Raw genomic sequence first — 14,190 nt, 5'->3', positions numbered from 1 at the left:
CTCGGTACGCCCTAGCGTACCGCTCGGTACACGGTATCGTATCGTACCAAGCCAACCTCGAAACATCGGTATGGTACGGTATTGCATACTTTGATTTAATCATTTGATAGATTATTATTCTTTAAATTATTGAATGATATGATGTGGGTAAATAATAAGATAATATTAATAAACTCTCATATAGTGTTGATATTGTTGAATCTTGGATTTTGATGAAATCAATTGATGAGTTTACGATCTAATCTGCGTTTTGAGTGACGTAGGACTAACTTCGATCAAAAAAGATAAATCGATTAAAGCAGGAGGAATCGGACGTTAGGTTGGAGTGAAACATGTCGAGAGATTGGATGTCAAATTAGATGATCGATCGACGTAGGATCGGACATTGTGCCAAGGATATCGGAAGTTGCGGGAGTTAATATGTCGATTGGCAATACGTCGAAAGAGAGAACGATGCGTCACAAGATCGAATGAAGCGTTAGACGAACCAATGACATATCGGACAATATAAGATTCATACTTGTAATCGTATGTGTCTAGATCAAGTTAGTTAGGTCTAATTGAGTTGATTTTGGATGACACAATGCCAACTTGATTATGAGCCAATTGGGCCTGAATCAGGGTTGAATGAGGCATGTTGTTTGGCTCATTCAATAACCTGTAGCAAGGTTTGGCGATGGTACCATCAGACTGGGTGGTGGTACCACCCTGACATAGTCTCCCAGACTGTGTCAAACGGTGGTATCGCCAAATTGGGTAGTGATACCGCCTAGTGTCAATGTTAGACTAGCGGTGGTACCGCTAGTTGTTAGTCTAGCAGGCGGTTGTATCACCTAGTACTAGTGGTGGTACCGCTAGTACCTCGAAAACTTAGGAATTTAAATTTTGACTCTAATTTTTAAAGTTATTTAGAGTTTATAAATACTCCATAAATTTATGCTTGGAAAAGACACGAAAAGTAGAACCAAAACTCTATAATTTGAAGGTTGCAAACACTATTAGAAAGTTGAGTTCCTTCCTCCATATGAGAATACTTGTAATAGAGAGGTGTAAAGGTTCTCTCTTGAACCTGTGAAAAAGAGAAAGAGTTGTAAGGGTGGCTGATCTTTGCCCGTTGTAAAGAAGATCAGTAGTGGAAGCCGATGGCCTCGAGTGAAAAGGAATCGGGCGTGGATGTAGGTTACGATGATCGAACCACTATAAATTCAATGTGCTCTTTTCCTTTGCTGCTTACTTTTATTGCTTACTTAGCTGCTCACTTCACTTTACATTTACTCTAAGTCAAGTTTAAACACTTTCTGATACGGACTTTATCGAAACGGTTTTTCTACGTTAAACGAGTTTTCAAATTGACGTAATTTTTATGTAAGCACTAATTCACACCCCCTCTTAGTGTCGATTTCGGTCATAACAATTGGTATTTTTCTCATTTGGTTTAACACCGAAGAAAAATGGCTTTTGTCGACAATCAAGAGTGTCTTTCTATCGTTCGTCCTCCTATGTTCAATTGGACAGACTATATGTATTGGAAAACTCGAATGAGAGTTTTTTTGCTTTCTATGGATTTCAATTTATGGAACATTGTTGAAAGTGGTTTTGAAAAGTCTTCCAAACCAATAATCAAATAGAATGATTTGGCGAAGACTTTTTCTTTGAATACTAGAGCTATGAACGCTCTATTTTATGCTTTGAATAAAAATAAGTTTTATCATATTTTTTTAAATGAAACTGCACATGAGATTTGATACACACTAGAAGTAACTCATGGAGGCATGGTAGAGTTAAAGAGTCTAAAATAAATCTTTTGATACATGATTTTGAACTGTTTCGAATGAAGCCAAGTAAAACTATTGTTGACATGTATACCTAAATTACGGATGTCGTCAATAGCTTATAAGCTCTTGCCAATTATTTTTCGAATCTTGAACTTGTTAATAAAGTTTTATGATCTCCTTCTAAAAATTAGAATTCGAAAGTAACTACAATACAAGAGTAAAGGACTTAAATAATTTTTTATTGGAAGAACTTATCGGTTCATTAATGACATATAAAATGACTTGTATGACACATAACGAACTTGAGAACAACCTTCCAAATAACAAGAAAGGTTTGGCACTTAGAATAAAAAGAGATAACTCGAGCAAAAACTCAAGTGATGATGACTTTGAACTCTTCACAAGTAAATTTAAAAGGTTCATAAAACAAGAATCAAAAAATAAAAATGAACTTAAAAAGGAGAAAAAAACTTGCTATGAATGCAATCAGTCGGGATACTTCAAAAGTGAATGTTCGTAAGTGAAGAAGAAGCTAAAAAAGAAGAAGAAAGTACTTAAGGCAACTTGGGACGATTTGAGTGCATTCGAAGACGAGGAGCAAACCGATAAAGAAGAAGTGGCGAACTACGCCTTGGTGGCTTTCAACAATGAGGTAAGTGACTCAACCAAAACCCCTTTACTTTACTATGAAATTACTTGATGCATTTCATGAGTTATTTTTAAATTACTATATAAAATTAATAAAAAGCGATCATGCTTCTCTTTCTAGTGATTAAAAAAAAAAAATTGAGCATGAAAATTACATGTTAACTCTTAGCACTAAGTATGAAGAGTTAGATTTACTTAAGAAGAAAAATGTATTACTATAACAAACAAAATAATTTTGATTGAAAATGATTTATGTTTAATTAAATTATGCTTGATGATTTAATAATGCATGATGATTTGAAGTAATGATGATTTTTATGATTTATGATTTATTGATCTTGATGACTTTTGTGATAAATCTTATTTTTCAGTTTTAAACGATGATGCATATTTTTGTTTGGCATAAAAGACAAAGACATACTTGTGTAAAATAAATCACATAAATTGAAACATATAAAAAAAATGAATGTATTATTCTTGAAAATATCTCTATCCCAAAAATCTTATTGAGTTTTCAATAAGAGATTAATGAATCTATTTATGTCATTTTGAATCTCTTAAAAGTGATTTTGGTTATTTGAATTTGAATGAGTTTTATCTATATCATGATATTGAATTCTCGAAATTATAACTTGAGATTTTCTTTATATAAATCAAGATCTCATACTCTTTATTCTCATATGAATCTTATATTTTATTAAAGAGACTACTTATATAAATGAACTATGATTTTTATCTTGATTTCTTGGTTTTGAATGACTTGTGTTTTTCATTTGAATCAAGATAGTTTATTATGCTTCTTTCTTTTGCTATTCACTAAAAAGGAGATTTCTTTTAATCGTGATCCTTCTCTTGATTTCTGAATATTCTTGAAATTCTCTATGATGTTTTTATTTAAGAGAAGATTTATACAAATTATAATTTTAATTCTCATTATGACTCCGAACATCAAGTTGATCTCTTATGTTTTGAAATTTTTCTTGATAATACAAAAGACTAATGATCTTTTGTATTGATCTTTCATGATCTTTGATATCTTTCATGTGATGATCATTGATGTAAATTTTTGTACCTCCCCTCTGTAAGGAAATCTAGAGGTGATATCACATGCGCAATGGAAGAATAAAAAATAAAACTCTCAAATTTTCCAAAGATATGCTTGTCATTGTGCGAAGATTGGTACATAAAATCTGCAAAATCAAAAACTGCGTATGAGATAGTTGTGTTACCTAGGGAGATCCTATATCCCTAACTCCCTATAAATCTATAGGAGAGGATGAATGTGGTCAAACGTCATCCACTCTAGTAGTGATTCATATAGTAGGACTGCAACGACACTCCTTAAATCTCTAAGCTTGCTATCTGAGGAGGAGAAGGAGAGAGGAGAATAGGAGGTGACAACTAAAATAACCTCTAGCCTATGGGTGTTTGATTCCCTCCTATTTATAGAGGCCCCATATCAACTTAACCATAATGGATCCTGCCCTAATGGGTATTGGATCTCCATCCAACTATCCAAGCCTCTTAGATTAGTAGATCTTTATCCAATAATCTCTCATTGGCTCTTATTGGATCTCATCTATAGGATCCGATAATTCAGGGGCTTATTGGATATCCAATAAGATAGGGCTCTAACATATATCTTATATCCGAACCTCTACTCGTCCCAATACCTTCCATCTATGTGTGATCCTCCAGGCCCAATATCGAGTTGGCCGTAAGTCATCATATCAAAACTCCTTTTGGCTTAGTGAATTATTATCTCCATAATAATTCACTCAACTCATCGATTGTGGACATATTAGGCCACTACACCACAGTCTCAAGATGATACAGGGGAATCCAATCCATTGGACCTGTCTATCCTTAGTTATTGTGTATCTATAGTCCCTCATCTATCTAATATCCTAGAGACCATATACCGGGCATAGTATTATCAGGCCCATATAATTTCTACTCGAGTCTCGCTCTAATCGGATTCTCCCGGAGAACTCTTTCTCTCTCATTCTGAATGACCTTTGCTAGAGATTTATCTGAGCAAGAACACATGAGATATTCCTCTTATGACATCGAGGGCGGATGATCCTCTATCGACACTCAATAGCCCTCGTAAGGTTGGCTACCACTCCCGATGACCGACTGTGCTAGATCTGAAACTTCCAAACCTATAAGTCTGGTATTAAAGAGTAGAGTACTCATACATGATATCCTTGGTGTCTCAAGTCTAATGACTAAATACACCACTAGGATAATGAAATTGCTGTTTAACAATGAGGTATCATTAACCATCCAACATATAGTGAGTAGATCAATTAGTGAACTCATTCTCCAATGAGCACCTGCACTATATCCCTAGTGTCCTCACACGAGCATCTATGAGACTAGCCTCCTCTATCATATGTACGGGTATATAGTACATCAGCCTTATTGAATCTCGGATTTTGATGATAAAACCAATCGATAAGTGTTTATATTTTAATCTGCGTTTTGAGTGACACAGGATGCTTCGATCGGGATGAGACAATTAAAGTAGAAAAAAATCAAGTTGTGCCGGAGGAGAACATGTCAAAAGATTGGACGTCGGACCGGTGGATCGGTCGACGTATTGATAGAAGGCTTCGGGTCATAGATTCGGGCATCGGGCCAAGAAGAGTGGATATTGCACCAAGGATATCGGAGTTGTAGAGTCAACTAGCTGATTAAGCAATAGGTTGCAAGAGAGGATGATGCGTCGAGGGACCAATGACATGCTGGACAACATGATTAATGCTTAGTATTAATTGTCTAGATTGAAGTATGTTTTTACATGTGCAGGATTAACTACGATAGCAAGGCATAAAGCAAAATGAAGTCCCAAAGTCAAGGACGCGATTTCGTTGAGAGTTCGAGAGCTCGTTGGAAGTCCGGACGTTCATCGAAAGTTCAGCCGGAACTAGCCGAGAAGTCTCGGAGGTTGCCAGAGAAGCTCATTGGAACACACCAAGAAAATCATCGTAAAGTCTAAGAGCTTGCCGGGAGTCCGCCGGAACATTGCCGAGAGATTGTCGGAAGTTCGCTAGAAGCTCGCCGGAAGAATAGATATAGGGACTTGTTTTGCTTAGCAAATGTCTTAGGATTTCATAGTTAGCACGTAATTAGGCTTAGATTTGGGCCAACCCAAGTAGAGGCCAGCTAGGCCCGTGTTAGAACTGTGTTAGGCCCAATAAGAGTCCCAAACAGTGCCCCAAGAAGTCTCACCATCGTTGCACAGTCTTCGAGACTGTGTTAGGCGGTGGTGCCACCAGTTTGGGTGGTTGTACCGCCCTTGGCAGGGTGCCAGGTGGTGGTACCACCCAGCACTGCCCCCCCAAGTGGTGGTATTGCCAGACCTAGGCGGTGGTACGCCTAGGGCAGTGTCAGCCAAACGGACACTAGGCGGTGGGACCGCCTAGCGTAAGTGGTGGTACCGCTCTGTCACAACCTTAGCTGGTTTTGCCTAAGGCGTGCGGCACCCTCGCGCGTCCGTTCGCAAAGGTCAGCCTCCCCGAAGCCTCCCATTGTCCCTTAGGACCAACAAAAGAGAGAACGGGTTAAAGAGAACGCCTCAATCGGGATCCACAAGCAAACATGTCCGAAAAACACTTCATAGACAATGCAAATTACAAACAGACTTTACAAGCTCTGAACAGTGGCACAACAAAGGGTAAAATGGTCCATTACAGACCGAAAAGCTCTCGAACGTGTCCACATGACACAACCTTTATTTACAAGCCTAAAGAGGCCACCAACCCAACTAAAATGAGACTATTAAGCCTTCAGCCGCCCCTTTACATTCTGTACAAGGCATGAACATGCCAAAAGACACGGACATACATAAGCATTACATCAAACACCTTGTTTAGAAGTTTGTCCGTGACATTCTCCCCCACTTATCCCTTCGACGTCCTCGTCGAAGCCTTTGTGAACACTGCAACTCTTCGCCTTTGCTGAGTCTTCAATCTTCTGCTCCAGCTGCAATGCGCCTCCTGGCTCCCAGCTTCTCTCCGCTGCTGTTTCTGAGTAGTCGAACCTTTGATCCGCCATGCTGCTTCAACTCGCCAATGACTCTGACTCTGGTGTGGGGTTGGCTGAGTTGTGTTGATCCTCGTTGATTCCTGCGGATCCACCAAATGAAGGAAAAGACCATTCTTACTGCGCCAGTTTCTCAAAATTTCCACATGCTACTTGAACTGGGTGGATGCTTGTTGGAGCTTTAACGAGCATCGCCTCGCAAACTTCTGAAGTTTTGGGTCCTTCCTCCACAAAATCTGCTCATTGACTCTTCTTTCAGTTAGTTGTCACATCTAAGTAGGTTCGCATCACTTCCGCTTTCGATTGGCATTTCGTTGGGAAATGAAGCGGACAATCTACTCTCAGTAGCACTGATCACCGTTGGTGAGGATTTTGACAACTATTGTCTTCCATTATCTTCGAAGGGTCTTTGAACTTGTGCAGAGCTCCTCTGCTGGATAGATAAGAGAACTGGGGTACTCGGTTTCGCCCATTCTCTTAAGAGTTGAGAAGGCAAAGGTTACTTGACTTCGCCCGCCTCCTCGAGGTTGTACTTCATGCATCGAGCTGGTTACTGGCCTTCGCCTGCTCTTTGCTCACACTTCTGAAGCACTTGAAGTGTTTGCACTCCTTGCGTTGAGTTAGCTACTGTGATTCACCTTCTCAATGCCATTGAACTTCTGGAATGCAGGAAGTTTTCACCCCAACTTGGAGTAATTCTCTGATAGATGAGGTCGCCTCTGGGATTGTACCGTCTTCTCCATCAACCCTACCGCCTACTCCACTGAGTAGCAAAGGTACAGCACCACGTACTGCCTGCTTCGTTCCTTGGTCGTGCACTCTTGCATGACCCGAAGTCTTTCACTTACGGCTATCTTGATGAGAAACTTGTTGACACCGGTCTTACGAAGTTTCTTGGCCTCTGCCCTTCAGCCTTGTCTCGGTACTTGGAGATTGCCTCTGCATGCTCCACCTCCTCGGCCCCTTTCACGACCAAGCGCTCTCCCTCCGTGAGAGCAAGGGATCAATGACTTTGATGGAAGTCCCGCCTCTGCGGTACCATGGCGCTGCCATGCCCATGGCCCTACCATCCGTCGCCTCGCATCTGCATCCCTTTTCTTCACGATCAGTAGATATGTCTTCGTGGCACTCCTCTGAGTCCACCTCCATTCTAACTGATGCTTGATTTTGGGTAGCTAAGTCCCTCTAGACTCGTCGTCGCTTCCTCGCCCCTTTCGACCTCCTGCTTCAACACCTCTGTGTTCTCCAAGCAGTCTGTTTGGTCGATGGAAAGACAGACTGCAACTCCCATGCATGGCCTCTGCCATCACATTTTAGGGTTTGCGCCGATTCTGTTCTCCTTAGCTTCCTTGGTAGCAACGTTCACTTACTCGACCTTGTCCTCTGACTTGTCGAGCTCCCTTAAGCGAATATGAGCTCTGGAGCAGTCCAACTCTCCAGCTGCTTCGATCATACCTCTGTATGATCAAGTCCCTCCCATGGAACTCACTGGTACTTGCATTCGAACTTTTCCCTTGGTGGAACCCAGCCCCCATATGCTGATGACCAAGGTTTTCATCCGATGCAAAATTCGGTGCACGCCCGGAAGACCCGCCTCTGCGGTACCATGGCCTTCACTCCTTGAATCCATAGCCCTTCCTACCGTCGTGTTGTTCACCAAAGCGGAGCTCCCAGTAGCTCCCGATCATACCTCCATATGATCTCATTCCTCACGGGACTGAGTCGTGTGTATCGCATTGCCACGAACTATTCCACCACGATCCGCTGCACCATGTCACCTCCTGGTGACATCTCCATTGCATTCTGATCCTTGTAGAATAAACTCGAATTGTGAACCCTCCATGTGTGGCCTCTGCCAATACATCGCAGGGTCTCCTCCACCTTCGATTTTGTTCGCTCCTTTGGCAATCGACCTTCATCCACCCACTCTTGGGTCACACCTAGATGAAGCACCGCTCTAGGACAGTCCATCGCCTAGTAACTCCCGAAGTCCACCGACTTCGCTGTAATTTGTGCACCATTGCCTGGATCCTGGGCCTCTGCCCCTACCAGCACAATCTCCGCTGCGCACTGCTTCCTTCATGGCAACTTGAATGGCAACACTGTGGCATATTCTTCAAGAGTACCCGCCTCTGCGTCCTCTTGCCCCGTGCTAAGGCCTTCTGAACTCAACTTCGCCTCCGCAAATTGAGTCGCCTTAGTTCCTCCATCAAATGCTCCTCCGAGATAAGGTGCATGTGCCCCGAAGCTCCCTTCGTCTTTGGCACCATGCAAGATGAGTCCGCTCTGTCAAAATGAAGGACCCATGGAACAGCATGATTCTACTCCTGCCTCTGCAAGAGTTCATGTCCTTGACCTCTATCTAGGGAAAGCACTATGCCTCTGCTCCATATTCCAACTTCTATGCTGGCTCCCTTCATGCGGCTTGGGTACTTCGCCAAGTTATACCCAAGTTGCTCCGCTCCTTGTTTTTGCATTGAGTCGATGGTGGCCCTCGCGCCCACCATTCCACGGGTCAGCCCTCCCTTGAGTCCGATCTCCATATCGACTCCAAGTGTGCCTCCATTTGAGTTGCTTTGGGTCGCTCCCCCACTTGATCTCGCAATGCATCCACCCATGCATTCTCTCGAGCAAGATCATGTGACAACTCCTCGCTGCTTGCTCGGTCCATTGAGCTTCGTGGAGTTGTTGTTTGTGAGGTACTCCTCCTCAACATGTGAAGTCCGTCTCACATGATTCTCCCTCTGGAGAGCTGAGACTTATCCCTCCTGGATAACTGTCCTGTTGGAGCAACATCTCTCTTCATTTCGGAGACCACCATCCCCTTGGACTACTCCGATCTGCTGAACAAACTGTGCATTGTTCTGCCTCTTGCAAACGCACTTGCTAGATTGCGCCTCCACGTCAATACAGCCACCGCTGCACCCCTCAAGGCCTAGCAACATGCTGAACTCGTTGCACACTTCAGCCTCCTCCGGACGTATCCTTCGCATGTCGAAGAGAAAGTTTCAATGCTCCATGGCGCCGAGTCTCGACCGCCTTGGGATGGCCATGAACAATCCATCGTCCGCATACAAGCCCATGCATGAGTACCGAATTCTTCGAGTTAGCAATTCCCCTCACCTCTGTGAGCTTTGCACAACTCTTTCGGTCGCTGAGTAACTCATTCCACTTTGCATGGTCTCGTCCTTTGCCAAGCGCCTCGCTTGCCTTGAGCACCATCAAGTAAAGTTGTCAACGTTGAGCCGTAGCTCAAACTCAGCCATCCCAACCTTTATGCGCTCCAAATTCTTCCAAGCTTGCCTGTTCTCGTGGTGCCTCTTGCGCGAAGGGTTGGCCATTCCTCTGAATGCCAATCTCAGATGCCCGCTCCTCTGAGCGACTTTTTTCCCTACATCTCCATGCCCATTTTCCCTCAAACGGTCGCGCGTTGCTAACTGCCCTCAACGCAGCCCCGCTAGGTCCCCCACGTTTGCATGTCAAGTGTTTCTATGAGTGCTTGTCCCGCTCTGATACCATAATGTCACGACCTTAGCTGGTTTTGCCTAAGGCGTGCGGCACCCTCGCGCGTCCGTTCGCAAAGGTCAGCCTCCCCGAAGCCTCCCATTGTCCCTTAGGACCAACAAAAGAGAGAACGGGTTAAAGAGAACGCCTCAATCGGGATCCACAAGCAAACATGTCCGAAAAACACTTCATAAACAATGCAAATTACAAACAGACTTTACAAGCTCTGAACAGTGGCACAACAAAGGGTAAAATGGTCCATTACAGACCGAAAAGCTCTCGAACGTGTCCACATGACACAACCTTTATTTACAAGCCTAAAGAGGCCACCAACCCAACTAAAATGGGACTATTAAGCCTTCGGCCGCCCCTTTACATTCTGTACAAGGCATGAACATGCCAAAAGATACGGACATACATAAGCATTACATCAAACACCTTGTTTAGAAGTTTGTCCGTGACAGCTCGTGCCTAGGGAACCCGAGATGGGAAAGTTTTAGGCTCGAAGTTTGAATCAACTTGAAGCCCATAAATACCCCTCTCATCCCTGGTTAAAGCATACTAGCACAAAGAGTTTAAAAAGAAGAATCGCTGCTAAAATCTTGTGTGATCTCCTCTCCCTCTTCTAAGTGCTAGACTAGTTTAAGAGAGGAGTAAGTGAGTGCTTGTAAGGGTTATCTCCTAAACCCGGTAAAAGGAGAAGAGGGGTGTAAAAGGTGATTGGTCTTCACCTATTGAAGGAAGGCCTCTAGTGGACGCCGGCGACCTCGTTGGAGGAGGAAGCCGAAAGTGGATGTAGGTCATGTTGACCGAACCACTCTAAAACTCTGGTTTGCATTTCCTTTGTGCAATTTATCTTTACTGCAAACCTCTTTAATCCCATACTGCTTTCAATACATTTACAAACGGGTTTCAAATTAAGATCTTTACGAAAAGGTTTTCGTCAGAAACGGTTTATCGAACGAAGTTTTAATCGAGACAATCTTTCCGCTGCACTAATTTACCCCCCCTCTTAGTGCACTCTTGATCCTAACAAGTATGTCCGGTTATCTCGATGTCCCTCTTGAGTAATCTATGATCGAGATTATTTAGGATCTGTGTTTAATGGTGAATCAGTCTCATTATCGTGATTTCATCATGATATCCGATTCCCATTGCATAGATCCATGGACATAATAATATATATATATGCATATATGCAACAAGCAATATAAAGTGATAAAATACCAAATAATATAATGAGCAAAAAGATTATGTGTCAAGTCACACATGCCATCACTCACATTATTGGCTTATAGGGCACTTATGACTAGCACCCTCTTCTTCTTTCTTGTTTGCAGTGACAAAGGGGAGAAAAAAAATTGCTAGCATCTCAAGAGAACCATAATTGCTGGCTTGAATGTTAAACTTAGGCATGTTAAATCTCCCAAATGCATAAATTCTTATACATTTTTTAGATCATGATCTTGATTTCTCGATTGTTATGACTTGAGTTTTCTATAAATCAAGAATTTTCCTTTAACTAAAGAAGAGATGTATTCAAATTAACCATGATATATCACTTGACTTCTTAATGTTTATGATTTAAATTTTATTATGTATAATTATCTTATATTTATGATTTGTATATCTCATGATATGATTGAATCATTGATGTAAAAAAGGAGAAAAATTATACTATTGTATTCTTTCCTTCTCTTTGACAATAACAAAGGGGGAGAAAGTCGTGCTAGCTTGCACATCACAAAGAAAATAAAAATTGCTAGCTTGCATATTGCAAAAGGAAGAAAAATTACTATCTTGCCCATCTTAAAAAGCAAAACTTGTAAACTTATCTCAAAAGAGAAGCAAGAATTGCTAGCTTGTAATCTCAAGATAAGCAAAAGTGCTATCTTGCCCATCTCAAGAAGTAAAGAGTTGCTAAACTTACATATATCTAAAACTTGCTAGATTACATGTTCTAAAATGATGCAAAACTTACTATTTATTATCTTGTATTCTTTTTCAAAAACTTGCTAGCTTGAATATCGCAAAGAAAAACAAACATGCTATCTTGCATATCTCAAGCAAAGCAAAAATTTTGCTAATTTTCATATCTCAAAACTTGCTATCTTACTAGCTTGCATAACTAAAAATTTGTTAGTTATACTTTTCTTCATTTTGTTGATGACAAAGGTGGAGAAGTTATAACTATGATATGAAATTATGTATCAAATACTCATGATATTATGATGATGCATACAATGAGATGATCATATATGGTAGGATGTAATGTACCTTGTTATTTTTATACCATGATGATTTGAAATATTTATAATTTGAAATGATGTATGTAATACTCATGATTTTAAGATGCATGCAATTATATGATTAATTGGCTCTTTTAATATTCATGATGAAATAGTCATGATTTTCTAAATTCAAAGTTTCTATCAATATGACATATTGATAAGGGAAGTTTAGTTTAAACTCTATCATCAATTGGTTGTTATTATAAAAAAGGAGGAAATTGTTGAATCTTGAATTTTGATGATGAAATCAATTGATAAGTTTACGATCTAATCTGCATTTTGAGTGAGGCAGGACTAACTTCGATTAAAAAAGGTAAATCAATTAAAGTAGAAGGAATCAAACATTGGACCGAAGTGAAACATGTCAAGAGATTGGACATCGAGCCAAAGGATCGGTCGACATACCAGTAGAAGGACTTCGTGCCATGAGTTAGGGTATCGGGTCGAAGGATCAGACATTGCGCTAAAGAGATTGAAAGTTACGGGAGTCAACATGCCAATTGGGTAATATGCCGAAAGAGAGAACGATGTATCAAAAGATCGGATGAAGCACCAAACGAACCAATAACATACCGGACAACATAAGATTCATGCTTATAATCATGTGTATCTAAATCAAGTTAATTATGTCTAATTGAGTTGGTTTTGGGTGAAATCATGCTATCTTAATTAGGAGCCAATTGGGCCTGAATCAGGGATGAATTGGGCCTATTGTTTGGCCCATTTAGTGACTTGTAGTAGGGTCTAGAGGTGGTACCGCCCTGACTGGGTGGTAGTACCATGCAGACACAATCTCCTAGATTGTGTAAAGCGATGGTACCACCTAAACATAGTTTCCTAAATTGTGCAGATCGTGGTACTGTCCAAACACAATCTCCTAAACTATGTTAAGTGGTGGTACCGCCTAGCATCAGTGTCAGATTGGGCGATGGTACCGCTCAGTGTCAGATTGACAAGCGATGGTACCGCTATTTGTCAATTTGGCAGGTGGTGATACCACCCAATACTACCGGTGATACCACCAGTACATCGAAAACCCGGGGATTTGAATTTGGGCTCCAATTTTTTAAGTCATTTGGGGTCTATAAATACCCTATAAATTTATGCTTAGAAAAGGCATGAAAAGTAGAACCTAAACTCTATGATTCTAAGGTTGCAAACCCTATTAGAAAGTTGAGTTCCCTCCTCCATATACTTAGAGGTTATTCTTGTTGAATCTCAAATTTTGATGACGAAATCAACTGATAAATTAATGATCTAATTCATGTGTTAAGATAAGTATTATAGAATTAACTACGATAATGGATAAGGCATAAAGTTGATATTAGGCTAGAGTCAAAGATCGGACAATATGATAAAAATTCGGATGATGGGCCGGAAGCTAATCAAGAGTTCATCGGGAGCTTGCTGAGAGTTTGTTGGGAGTTCATCGAGAGTTCGTTGGGAGTTTGCTGAGAGTTCGTTGGGAGTTCACCAAGAGTTCGTCAAGAGCTCGTTGAGAGTTCGTCGGGTATTTGCCAAGAGTTCATCAGTTCACCAAAAGCGTGTTGAGAGTTCACCAGAAGTTCATCCAGACTTCGCCGGAAGAACGATTGACATACTAGACAAAGATTACTTAGTTAATATCTTAATTATCATAGTTATAACTTAGATTAAGTTAGGATTATGAGATAATCCCACTAACTCAATTCAGGGCCAATTGGGCCCAAATTAGGACTGAATTGGGCTAAGTGAAAGGCTCATTCAATGACCCAAGCTAGGGCTGATGGTGGCACTACCTAAGACTCGGTCTCCCAGGTTGTTTGGGCGATGGTACCACCGACAATTAATGCTACCAAGCGGTGGTACCACACTGTCAAGCGATGGTACCGTTAGAGCCCAATCTCCGAGGCTCTGTTAGGCGATAGTACTGTCGGACTAGA

The sequence above is a fragment of the Musa acuminata genome, chromosome BXJ3-10 (genome assembly GCF_036884655.1).
Source record: "Musa acuminata AAA Group cultivar baxijiao chromosome BXJ3-10, Cavendish_Baxijiao_AAA, whole genome shotgun sequence".
Lineage (NCBI taxonomy): Eukaryota > Viridiplantae > Streptophyta > Magnoliopsida > Zingiberales > Musaceae > Musa > Musa acuminata.
This window is presented reverse-complemented; position numbering follows the sequence as displayed.